The 10,329-nt window shown below is 38.3% G+C and overlaps 1 long non-coding RNA gene across 1 annotated transcript in view; it reads left to right on the top strand.

Annotated features, from left to right (window-relative positions):
- The first annotated feature begins 3,108 nt into the window (after positions 1 to 3,108).
- Positions 3,109 to 10,329, top strand: part of LOC120324289 — a 67,570-nt gene continuing 60,349 nt past the window's right edge. Inside the window, exon 1 of the long non-coding RNA XR_005565471.1 lies at positions 3,109 to 3,207. This is a non-coding gene — a long non-coding RNA (uncharacterized LOC120324289). The remainder of the gene's footprint in view (positions 3,208 to 10,329) is intronic.

Here is a 10,329-nt window from a genome sequence, read left to right as displayed (position 1 = left end):
AGAGGAACTGTCTTGGTAGATCAGGCACTTTTCAGTGGTGACAAATTTGACACCTGAATGGGATGCAGAGTTTCAACTTGCTTTTTCTTCTCTTGTTTCTATCAACTGGAGCAAGTGAATGCTGAAATCGGAGGCTACTGGGTGAGCTAATATTTGTTTGTGCTTCTTCCTGAATCATTGCTTTGTTTTGGTGAAGAAGCGGGAGCACACATTATAAGAAGCATAAACTATTTTGCTGCCTTACTAAGCACATCTGCAAACTTGAACATCAGTTGTTTACAAATAGGAATTTAATAAAACTCTACTTCAGTTTCAGACTGAAAACTTGCTCCATGAAATTAAATGTTTTGCTTGGGCATCCAAGCACTGAGGTCCTAAATTAAGGGAATCTGTCTGTGCTGTGAGCCTGGAGAACCTGAGGCCTCATGCTGCAGAAGTCTGCCAGGCAGGGTGCCAACCAGGGGAGCTACAAGGAAAACAGGCAGGATGAAAATGTGCCTTTAAGGCAAATGCCAAAATTTGTAAGCATATGTATGCTGCCAAAGTTTGATAAAAATGGGCAGATTCTGTTGAAGTATTTTTATCAAGACAAACTATTTTTCAATATAGAACTATGATACATTTGACATAGTTTGACATGTAACTTAAATAGTTTCCAATGTAACTTCCGAAATGTATAGTGACTTACTGGTAATGACCTCTGACACTTTTAGTGGGGACTGATTTTTCAGAGATTCCTAATAACTACGCTTTGAAAAGCAATTTGTTCGTTCTGGTTCCTCCCTTGACTTAGGCATATAAAAACATGAGTTATTTGAGCAGTTAGGTCACTGAATTTAATACATGGAAACTTTACCAACATATTATTACCAAAGAAAATGCAAATTGACTTGAGAGGCCTGGTTCACATTTACCAAGTAAACAGCTGCAGCAGTTTAGGATGTTACTCTCTCAGCTTTCAGCTGTTTGCTACTGGCCTCACAACAGAGGGAAAATAAAATATTTCAACTTTTCTAATTTACACTCAGAAGCATCTAAGCACAAATTTTATCTTAATGTTTAAGTTAATTTGTCCAATTGTGAATTAGAGCTGTGATGCTCCATTCTGCCAGCTCTGATATCTGGAAAAGGGGCGGGAGAGAGGGTGAGGGTATTCCACTACTGTAACTGGGTTTGCCGGAAATTATGGGTCAGAGTGCTTAACTGCATTTCTCAAAGTGAATTATGCTTGCAAGTATGAATCCCTGAGGGTTTCTAGGTGTCTCGGGCTTCCTGACTTCTTCTGAAATAGGATTTAAGGTCTTCAGTTAGTAGTTAAGGACTGCTGAGGTTTCTAACCTCACCACTTGATCATGACTTTGTATGTTTAGGTAGTCATGGCAGATCCATGGGTTTTCAACCTTGTTTAGCTCAAATTTCTCTTAGCCCCTTGCTAACAAAGTATTGTGACAAAGTAGAGTACAGTTTCACAGTATGTTAGATTAAACTGCACCTGTGCATCTCCTATCCCTGTACAAAATGTGGAGCTCAGTGTAATAAGGAATGCTCACACAAAGAGTGTGTCTGTCACTGATAGGTGATAGCACTTAAATCCTTCACAGTGCTGTATGAAAAAAAAAGCATGGTTGCATGGTATAATTTACTCTTTTGATCAAAAGGAGAGAGGTGTCAGTGACTATATTGGAAATATAATTTCTTCTGCTTCTTTTTTTCCCAGCCTTCCAGCCAAAATTGACTTTACCTGTCCCCAGAAGCACCTTGTGGCTAAGGCTCCAGTGCCTAGGGCAGGGAACACTCCCTGCCCTTCCTTTAAAAGCCCCTGGGCCCTTTGCCCTTGCAAAAGCCCTTGTATCCACTCAGTGCCTTTTGCATGTCACAGCTGTTTTCAGATCTACTGCAGTCTAGATGCTTTTACTTGAAAGGAGGCTCAGGCAGCTTTTGGACAGAAGGAAGAAGATTGCCTACCAAATCTTGCACCGAACCAACAGCATATGAAGATAAGAACTCCACAACTCCGGGAAAGAGACAACTGAGTGGGAAGGCTAGGTAGTGCAGAGGATGCCAGACTAGTATTATAAATGTTGCAGTATTTTTCATGCTTATTAACTCTCCTATCACAAATATTTAAAATCATGGTTGACATACTCTGTCTAATTTGTTTTGAGCAGACCTATTCATGTATTCATAGCCTTAAGGGTGATGAAATTATTAATTTATTACTCTAATCCTCTCTCAATATTTGTACTCTTTTTTTTGATTAAGCTAGGGCATTTATCAGTAAAATTATATTGGCACAGCTTCTAGAGTAGACATTTATATGAGTATAAAAGTATCTTATAGCTATAGTGGTTAAATCCCTACTTATACAGAAATAGGTATACAAGTATGACTACATCCAGACAATAATATCACTTCAACTAAATCCTCATAAATAGCCCAAGTTTACTGTTCAGACAAAGCCTTAGCCTCCCTTTCAAATCACTTTGCCAAGTAGCTGTCATTATTTTATGATGTGAACAATCATGAATTTGCTTGAAACCACCAAAGCAAACTCTTTTGAGCCAAGTGGGTAATATTCCATTCTAGATTGAACTCAAACCAGCGATCAAAGACAAAAATGCCAGGGCATTGCCAATTTTCTGAACCATCCAGTAACCATTACCCTGTGTTGTCTGATTTGCATGATAATTGTAAAATAAGAGGTTGTGTGATTTCACTCACTTCCCAATATCTTTCCATACTTTTGGACTGGTTTTTTTGGTGTGTGGTTTTTTTTTTTTTTTTTTTTTTTTTTTTTTTTTTTTTTTGTCGTAAATGCTTATTAACGTCTTCTTATTTCCAGCTCAGTGCAGGTTTTACGTTTTTACACTGTAATATTCAGTAAGGCGTCATCCTTAGAGGAAAATGGAAATGGTGAAATCCCTCGGGACATGGCTCTCAGGCGACGCGGGTTTCGCGTTCCATCCCTCGGGGTCCCGCCGCGGGTCCCGCTCCCACCGCGTGCGCTCGCGTGCCTCGCCACCTACCGGCCACCCGTGGTACCGCCGCGGGGAGCTCGTCAGCTCGGAGGCGTCGTAAGGCCCGAGGCTTTTCTCAATATTTATCAGTGATCACTCTGTTTTTACAAAGCCTTAGGCACACAGGGAGCATGTGATATGCCAGCCTACTGTGGTATTTTTATGTGAAAACACAACAATTCGTGATAAGGTAGGTACTAAGTCTCCTCCTGTCTGATGTCAGAATGTTTTGGAGTTTCCACAGCTGCTAATTAGTTTGTGTTTCAGAATAATAATGCTCCCCTCCGCCTGTCATTTGCATAACAAAGAAATAACTTATTTTTAAATATAGAAGCAGATGTCAACAGCTAGGAATCAATATAGTACTTCTGGCAGCTTCCAGTCAGCAGAGTTCACAAAGCAGTGCTGTCAAGCGACTAACAGACAGCCACTTCCAGCTAAATTATAAAATAATGATGCATAGGGAGATTGCTGATTGTCCCACTTTCAGTTCAAAAGCATTAATCAATAAGACAATAGTAAGATACGTAAGTCAAATAAATTCATTGAAATGGTTAGCCCTTTAATTGATAATTAACATTAGGCAAAGAGTGTCTATGAAGTAAAAAGCTTAGCTTGCATTAAAAAAAAATCTTTAAACAATTTGAATATAAATAAGATTTTGAAAGTTCCTTAGAAAAGTTGGGCAAAGAAAAAATGTACTCATGAGAGTAAAAGTTAATCTCATTTAATTCCATCCACAGAAGGTAAATGCAGTATTTTTATCTCTAGATCAAAGTGATTATTCTCCGAAATATAGAAACATAGTTGGAGAAACAAGTTTGAAAACAGCTAAATGTGAAAACAGCTAAACTGTAATGAGATGTGTTTGGGAATACAGAAATAAAGGTAGGATATTAAACCACCTACAAGTTGATGTAAGCTGATTTTTGCTCTTAGACTTCTTTTCCCTGCTTACTTTTTACTTTCTGATATTCCTCCTGTTCAATCCCACCACTCTTTTGCTTTCAAACTATCCAGTATCTAGCCTCTAATATACATTGAAAATTTTGCTAGTTTACTTTGTTTTTCACCATTTTGATTGTAATATCCCCCTAATTATGTGTTTCAAAAATCTCTCTTCAGCTAAGTTTTTTGCACAAACGCCTAGATACTCCACTGTATTGAGTTATTTAGTGTGTAGCTCGCACCTGTCTACTGTTGGAATTCTCCAAGTAAAAATTCTACCACTTACATAATCTGACCTTTTCCAGTAGGTGTGCAGTTCAGTTCTCCACTCCCTTGCAAATTGTTCTGTTGTAATCCACACACCACTTGTGGCAACATTTTCCCTATTTCCCTTGCTACCATTTCATCTTGTCAGCACATCAGGCATCACATGGCAATAGAAATAGTCTCTTCTTCTGGAATATCTTCCAGCATGATTCTCATGTGAGTGCTCCTAAAACTGCCATGCTTGGGCTCCTTTATGTATTTTTTGAATAAGACCCACTTCCAGCAAAGCGTTTCTGCTAGAATGTATTTATGCTTGTCTGGGTAAACCAGCTGCAGTCCTGAAGTGTCCAGTTTGGTACAGGATTACCTTTGCATCTCCTTCTCTTTGGCTGGGAAGATTGAGAAGATGCTACATGGCAACAGAATGGAAACATATGGGTGAATATGTGGCAAATTAAAATGCAAGGCTGCCTTCCTCCAGTCAAAAAGAAAGAGGTTTTGGCTGATTACTTTGGGGTATAACAATGGGGTATAACTTTGGGGTATAACAATATTCAGGTACAGGGTAGAGTAAATTTGGTGCTGGTTTCTGAGCATAGAAATGTGAAGAAAAACAAATATTACATCAAACTGGAATCTGCAGGAATCTGAAGTTCTTACACAGTCCTTACACAGAACGTCCATTCCTCCTTGTAAGTAAAGGTTATCCATACGTTCAGGAGACTGTATGTTTCTGCAAAGATAGCTACCCTGTCATCTTAGAGAAATTAGCGTATCAAATCTAAGTACAGTAAAAGCCAAATTCATCATCACTTAGAAATTTACCCATTTACAGGAACTGTATTACAAATTAGGTTAGCTACTGTGTGATTCTCAACTTTATAGCATAGAAGCATTTCACAAAACTTTATTTTATTGACCTTTACAGAAGTCTTGTGAAGATCAAACCACCATCAATCCTGTTTCAAGTTCTTTCTGTTGATAAAAAGCATTGAGATGTATGTCAAATAAGCATCTTTTTTCACAGTAACAGCATAGTCTGTGGTAAAACCATAACAGAAAAAGAACTAGAGAAAATTAGTTTACAGTATCTTTGCCACAATGCAAAGGTACTAATCCTTCTGTATCAGTGAAAGAAATTATTGGCTAAGTTCAGGAAAACATTTTTGCTCAGTGTAGTATTATGGAATTAGATCCGTTACTTGGATATGTCCCTTATTCCACTGTGAAGTCTTAGTATTTCCAAGTTCAACCACACTTTATTTCCTAGATCTTCTGAAAAGTGAGTCCTTATAAGGCACTGATCATGGCCTTCAGACATTACTAGTCCCATTCAGAATCTGAAGACTTCTTACTGAATTAGGTGTGCCATCAGTGTCTTCCAGTGTACAGTTCCTTTGTTCATTTGTCAAATATTATTAACCCCCTCTGAACTGCATGATTGCTTCCCCAAAGTGGTTTAGGATCTGCGGGTTTAGGACCTGCACTGCTATGCAGACCCATTGCTCTCTGTCAGTATCATCTAACTTGGATTTATATTGTTTTATACTTAGGAAAGAAATAAACGAAAGCAACCTGAGTGGAAAAAATAGAATCTTTTCTAAAAGCACTGGGTCTATATCCTGAGAGTTCTGTTCTAAAATACACTGCTGTTTAGTAAAAGCTTGTTTCCTATTTGAATATTCCTTATTAACTAATGAAACCAACATTAGCATACAAAGCAATCTAAAGTATTTTGTTTACCTCTCTTCAGTCCCATGGTATTAGAATAGAAAGTGTAAGAAATTTGTGGGGACAAAGATGAGTTTAGCAAATTGCTACCAGGAGATGGCACCATTAACAAAATAATTTGAGTGCCACATACAAGTTCCTCTCAACCATCTGTTTGTCTGAACGCTTCAGCAATTCCAGGTGTTGTCTGAGCACAATCCTGCACATCATTTATCCAGGCAGTCCTCTTATGTCAGTGATCCTAGACATGGTGAAAGGGTCCTGCATGCTGCATCTCTGGTGACTGACTTGCTTGGGCTGGCAGATCAGGACTTACCAAACACAGGAAGAGACTAATAGTTACTGGCCAATATTTTCTTCCCTGATAAGTATATATAGATTTGGAAATGGGATTGAAGGGATATAGTGATATAATATATAACTACATATATACTGCCACATGAAGACTCGAATGCAAAGTGTCAGAGAAGGACTGATGTGGACTGGCTCTAGTCACAGCTGCAACAGCCAATTGCAAATGTTCAACTCTCAGAGACTGAAGGTATGACATTTTTGTCATTCTTTCAAAGTCTCTAAAGAAATCATTAGATGATTTTATATTTACAAGCCTGTAGGGAACCCAACTTAAAATGACAAGAATTTAAAGACTCTGAGACCTTGCTCAGAGAACATCCCTGTGGTCAAATTGGTCTTGTGGAAGGTGAATGAAAGATTTTGGTTGATCACGACAATGTCAGAATTTCACCTGTTGACTGCAGATGAACTGGAGCTTTGCACTCAACAGCTTTCAGGATCGAATCCCTTATGTGACAGGAAGCAAAATATTTGCCATGTGTTTCATTTCAGTTTCAAGCACTTCAGGTTTTGAATCCTCTCAGTTAAGTAATTGATGTTTGAATGCCCTGTCCCCTGCTTGGTATTTTAAAATAAACCTTGCTACAGCACAGATTATGAATCAAAACAGCTGTTGAAGCTGAAAGTTACTTAAATGGCAAGATGGCTCTTTGTGAATCATAGTAACTAGTCTTATATGTATTGCTTCAGCACCAAGAGAGCTAAATTTCACATACCTTTGTTTAAAAGATTCATTATATAGATTTTGTGTTTACAGATTTTTTTCTTTTTCTTTTCTCTTTATTTTTTTTTAATGTCTCCCCTATCACTTCCTGCCAAAAAAAACAGTGAACAAAAAAATCCCTTGTTACCAATATCTGTTGTCAAACTTGTGTTTCTCATATGCCACAGCATACGATATTATTGATGAATCTTTTGTCTTCTGCAAATGCAACCAGAAACAGTCAAAAATAGATTTTTACAGCCATTGCTGTAAGCTGTTGCAAGACAGTCAAGCTCTGACATAGAAGCCCCTCTAGGCATGGTTAAAATACCTAGGTTATCACTTATTCATTGGTTTCATGGTGAACTTCTAGAGGCCTGAATAAAGAGAAGAAAACCAGGGCTCAAATTTTTACTTTCGGGGGGGGGGGGGGGGGGTGTTAGGACAGGAGCTGTGTATATGTATTATTGTAAAGAAGTCAGACCATGAAAACATGCAGGGTGTAGTCGATTACTCTGCACTAAAAAATGTGATGAAAATGATGTTGTTAGAAAGATTGCATACAATTTTCTTGAAGCTTGCTGATGCCCATGTAAGATCTAGATATGAAACCTTAGTTCCTCTAGCAGAACAGAGAGGGAGGTGATTCTACCCCTTTTCTCAGCCTTGGTGAGGCCACACCTGGAGTACTGTGTCCAATTCTGAGCTCCCCAGTTCACAAAAGACCTGGAGCTCCTCAAGAGAGTCCAGTGAAGGGCTATGAAGTTGATTAAGGGATGGGACCATCTCTCTCATGAGGAAAGGCTGAGGGAGCTGGGCCTGTTCAGCCTGGAGAAGAGAAGGCCAAGAGGAGAACTTATCAAAACATAGGAGTATATTAAAAACAGGTGTCAAAAGGATGGGGACAGACTCTTTTCAGTGGTGCCCAGCAACAGAACAAGGGACAAGGGGCACAAACTGAAGCACAGGGAGTTCTGTTGAATATGAGGAAAAACTTCTTTACAGAGCACTGGAACTTCTATCTAAATATGAAGAAAAACTACATTGAGAGTGATAGAGACTGCTCAGAGAGGTTGTGGAGTCTCTTGTCATAAATTGAGGAACTGGGGAAAAATTCAGCAGTTGGATAAGCATATGGAATTGTGAGCAAAGACGTTCTCACCTTTTTGGTACCTAGAGTGAAAAGGGAAATAAAGAATTGTGCATGGTCTTTGAAACCAACCAGAACTCAGAATACATTTCTCATCCTAACCAAAAGCAGCACACAGTGCCTATTGCCCAGATACTTGGAGTCATTAATAAGCATTATAGTATTAATCAGTCTTGCTACTGCAGAATGATTGCTGCAACATCTCTCATCTTTCCTAGCTTCTAATCTTACTGTTGTAGCTTACTAAAGCTTGTTCTCTGAGTTTCAGTAAACCCTCTAAACTAAATGCTTTGAAAAGTTCTGGTAAGCTATGTCCTTTAAAAAGCTATATTTAGTGCAAAATATACCTTAGTGAACACATCCATGGTAAAAGATACAATGGAGTGGGAGCTCTCAGAGCATGTACTGGGTTTATCTGCATTTCTGTTTTCAGTTCAACACACGGGGAATTATGCTCAAAGACACTTGAGAAAGTAAGTTTTTCTCTTTAATTTTTCTTGCTGATCACTTTTAGTAGAATTATTCTTTGATTATTACCTCCATTTAAATGAATGAAGGGTGCAAGTTTAACAGAGTTGAAAGCAGGACCAGTTTTATTTCTGCATCCTTACTGGTCATTCGTCTGAATGTCATGAGGGAATCCAGCCGCTGAATGCCTGAATGTTTGGAGTCTCTGGAACTGATGGGAATCCCGAGCACTGCCCTTTAACCTTATGGCTCTTGGCTTACTCTTACATTCCCTCATTAGAACTGAACCTTGCCATTCAACTTCCTATCCCAGCAGTAAATTCAAACTCCATTGTCACCTAAAGTCCTAGAATCTCCATGAAAAGTGAGCTCTCTGGTTTACAATTTAACCCTTCAAGAGCCAAAAAGCCAAATACATGATGCAATCAACTTTCCTTGTAGCAGAAGTTTTGTCCTCCCTTTTTTAAGATGGGATTGTTTTTTACTTAATAAAATGGAGGACATTATAAAGGCCTGGAAAAAGAACAAACATCCTAAATGGAATGCCTTCTCTTTATCTGTCCCTATTTGTGAAAATCTTGAAAATTGATCTGTCTTCAGGCAGACAGGGAAAGACTATGTCTTCCCGCAGCAGGATGCCTCATCAGCTGCAAGCTTCTCATTCCACCTGCTGCAATTTTCAGGCAAAGTCTGCTACCAAGTAGTCAGTCCACTGTTTAAAGCAATTATATCTTATAATTGTAGGTTTTGTGCCTGCAGTCCCTAGAATAAAATTTGAAGAGTGAAAGTAGGGAAACATATCTTAGACTTAAAATCAAGGTGGATTTTGCAATCTGATATGATTATCTGTAATGTTTACACTCCAGAAACTATGCATTGACAGATTCACTCATTAATTGCATTTTTCCAATTAGAATATGGGATCAGTACAACACTCCTTCAAAGTAGAGTTATAACTAGACAAGTCAAATTGAATATTTTTTTGCACTCTGAAAAAGCTGGAAGGGTTTGAAACAAATAGGGCAAACCTGCTCTGAAGATATGAGCACCTGCCAGCATTAAGTTAAAATGTCTCCTAAGAGTTCAACCATAGGCAAGTACTGTACTGGTGGTCCTGGGTAGAATTTCCCTTCCAAATTTCACAGTCTTAATAAAGGCTCCTTCTCCCTTGTAGGAGTCTACAGGTCTTGGAAGCTGTAAATAAAACTGATCAAATATTTTACATCCAAACAGATGTATGTTTATGCAGAATTTTGTTTTAAACAATCAGGAGTCCCATAAAGGAAACAAGCAAACAAACAAAACACCAAAAAAACAATCAAAAAAACCATCAGAGGTTAACAAACTCAGATTTCTCAGGCATATAAAAAAAATAATTTTTCTTTTCTAAGAAAAAAAGTTGAGGTCTAAAACCTACAATTTCTGACAAGTGAGGCTTCACTCTGGTTTCAGGTTTACTTAGATTTTTTAGGATTGCTTTAATCATGGTAGGTGAGCAAGTTATTCAAAAGTGACAAGATTATGAAAAACATATATTGTATATCCAATAGATATCCTATATATACACAGATTGAATATTAGGAAAAATTCTTCAATCAAAGTGTAGTCAAGCATTGGAATAGGCTGCTCAGGGAAGTGGTGAAGCTACTATCCCTGGAAGTGTTCAAAAAACATGTAGATGTGGCCCTTAG

This window comes from Pipra filicauda, unplaced genomic scaffold (assembly GCF_003945595.2).
Source record: "Pipra filicauda isolate LSUMZ 115617 unplaced genomic scaffold, ASM394559v2 scaffold11_size5308982_pilon, whole genome shotgun sequence".
Classification (NCBI taxonomy): Eukaryota; Metazoa; Chordata; class Aves; order Passeriformes; family Pipridae; genus Pipra; species Pipra filicauda.
Note: the sequence above shows the minus strand (reverse complement) of the source record. Positions and strands in the feature narration are given on the sequence as shown.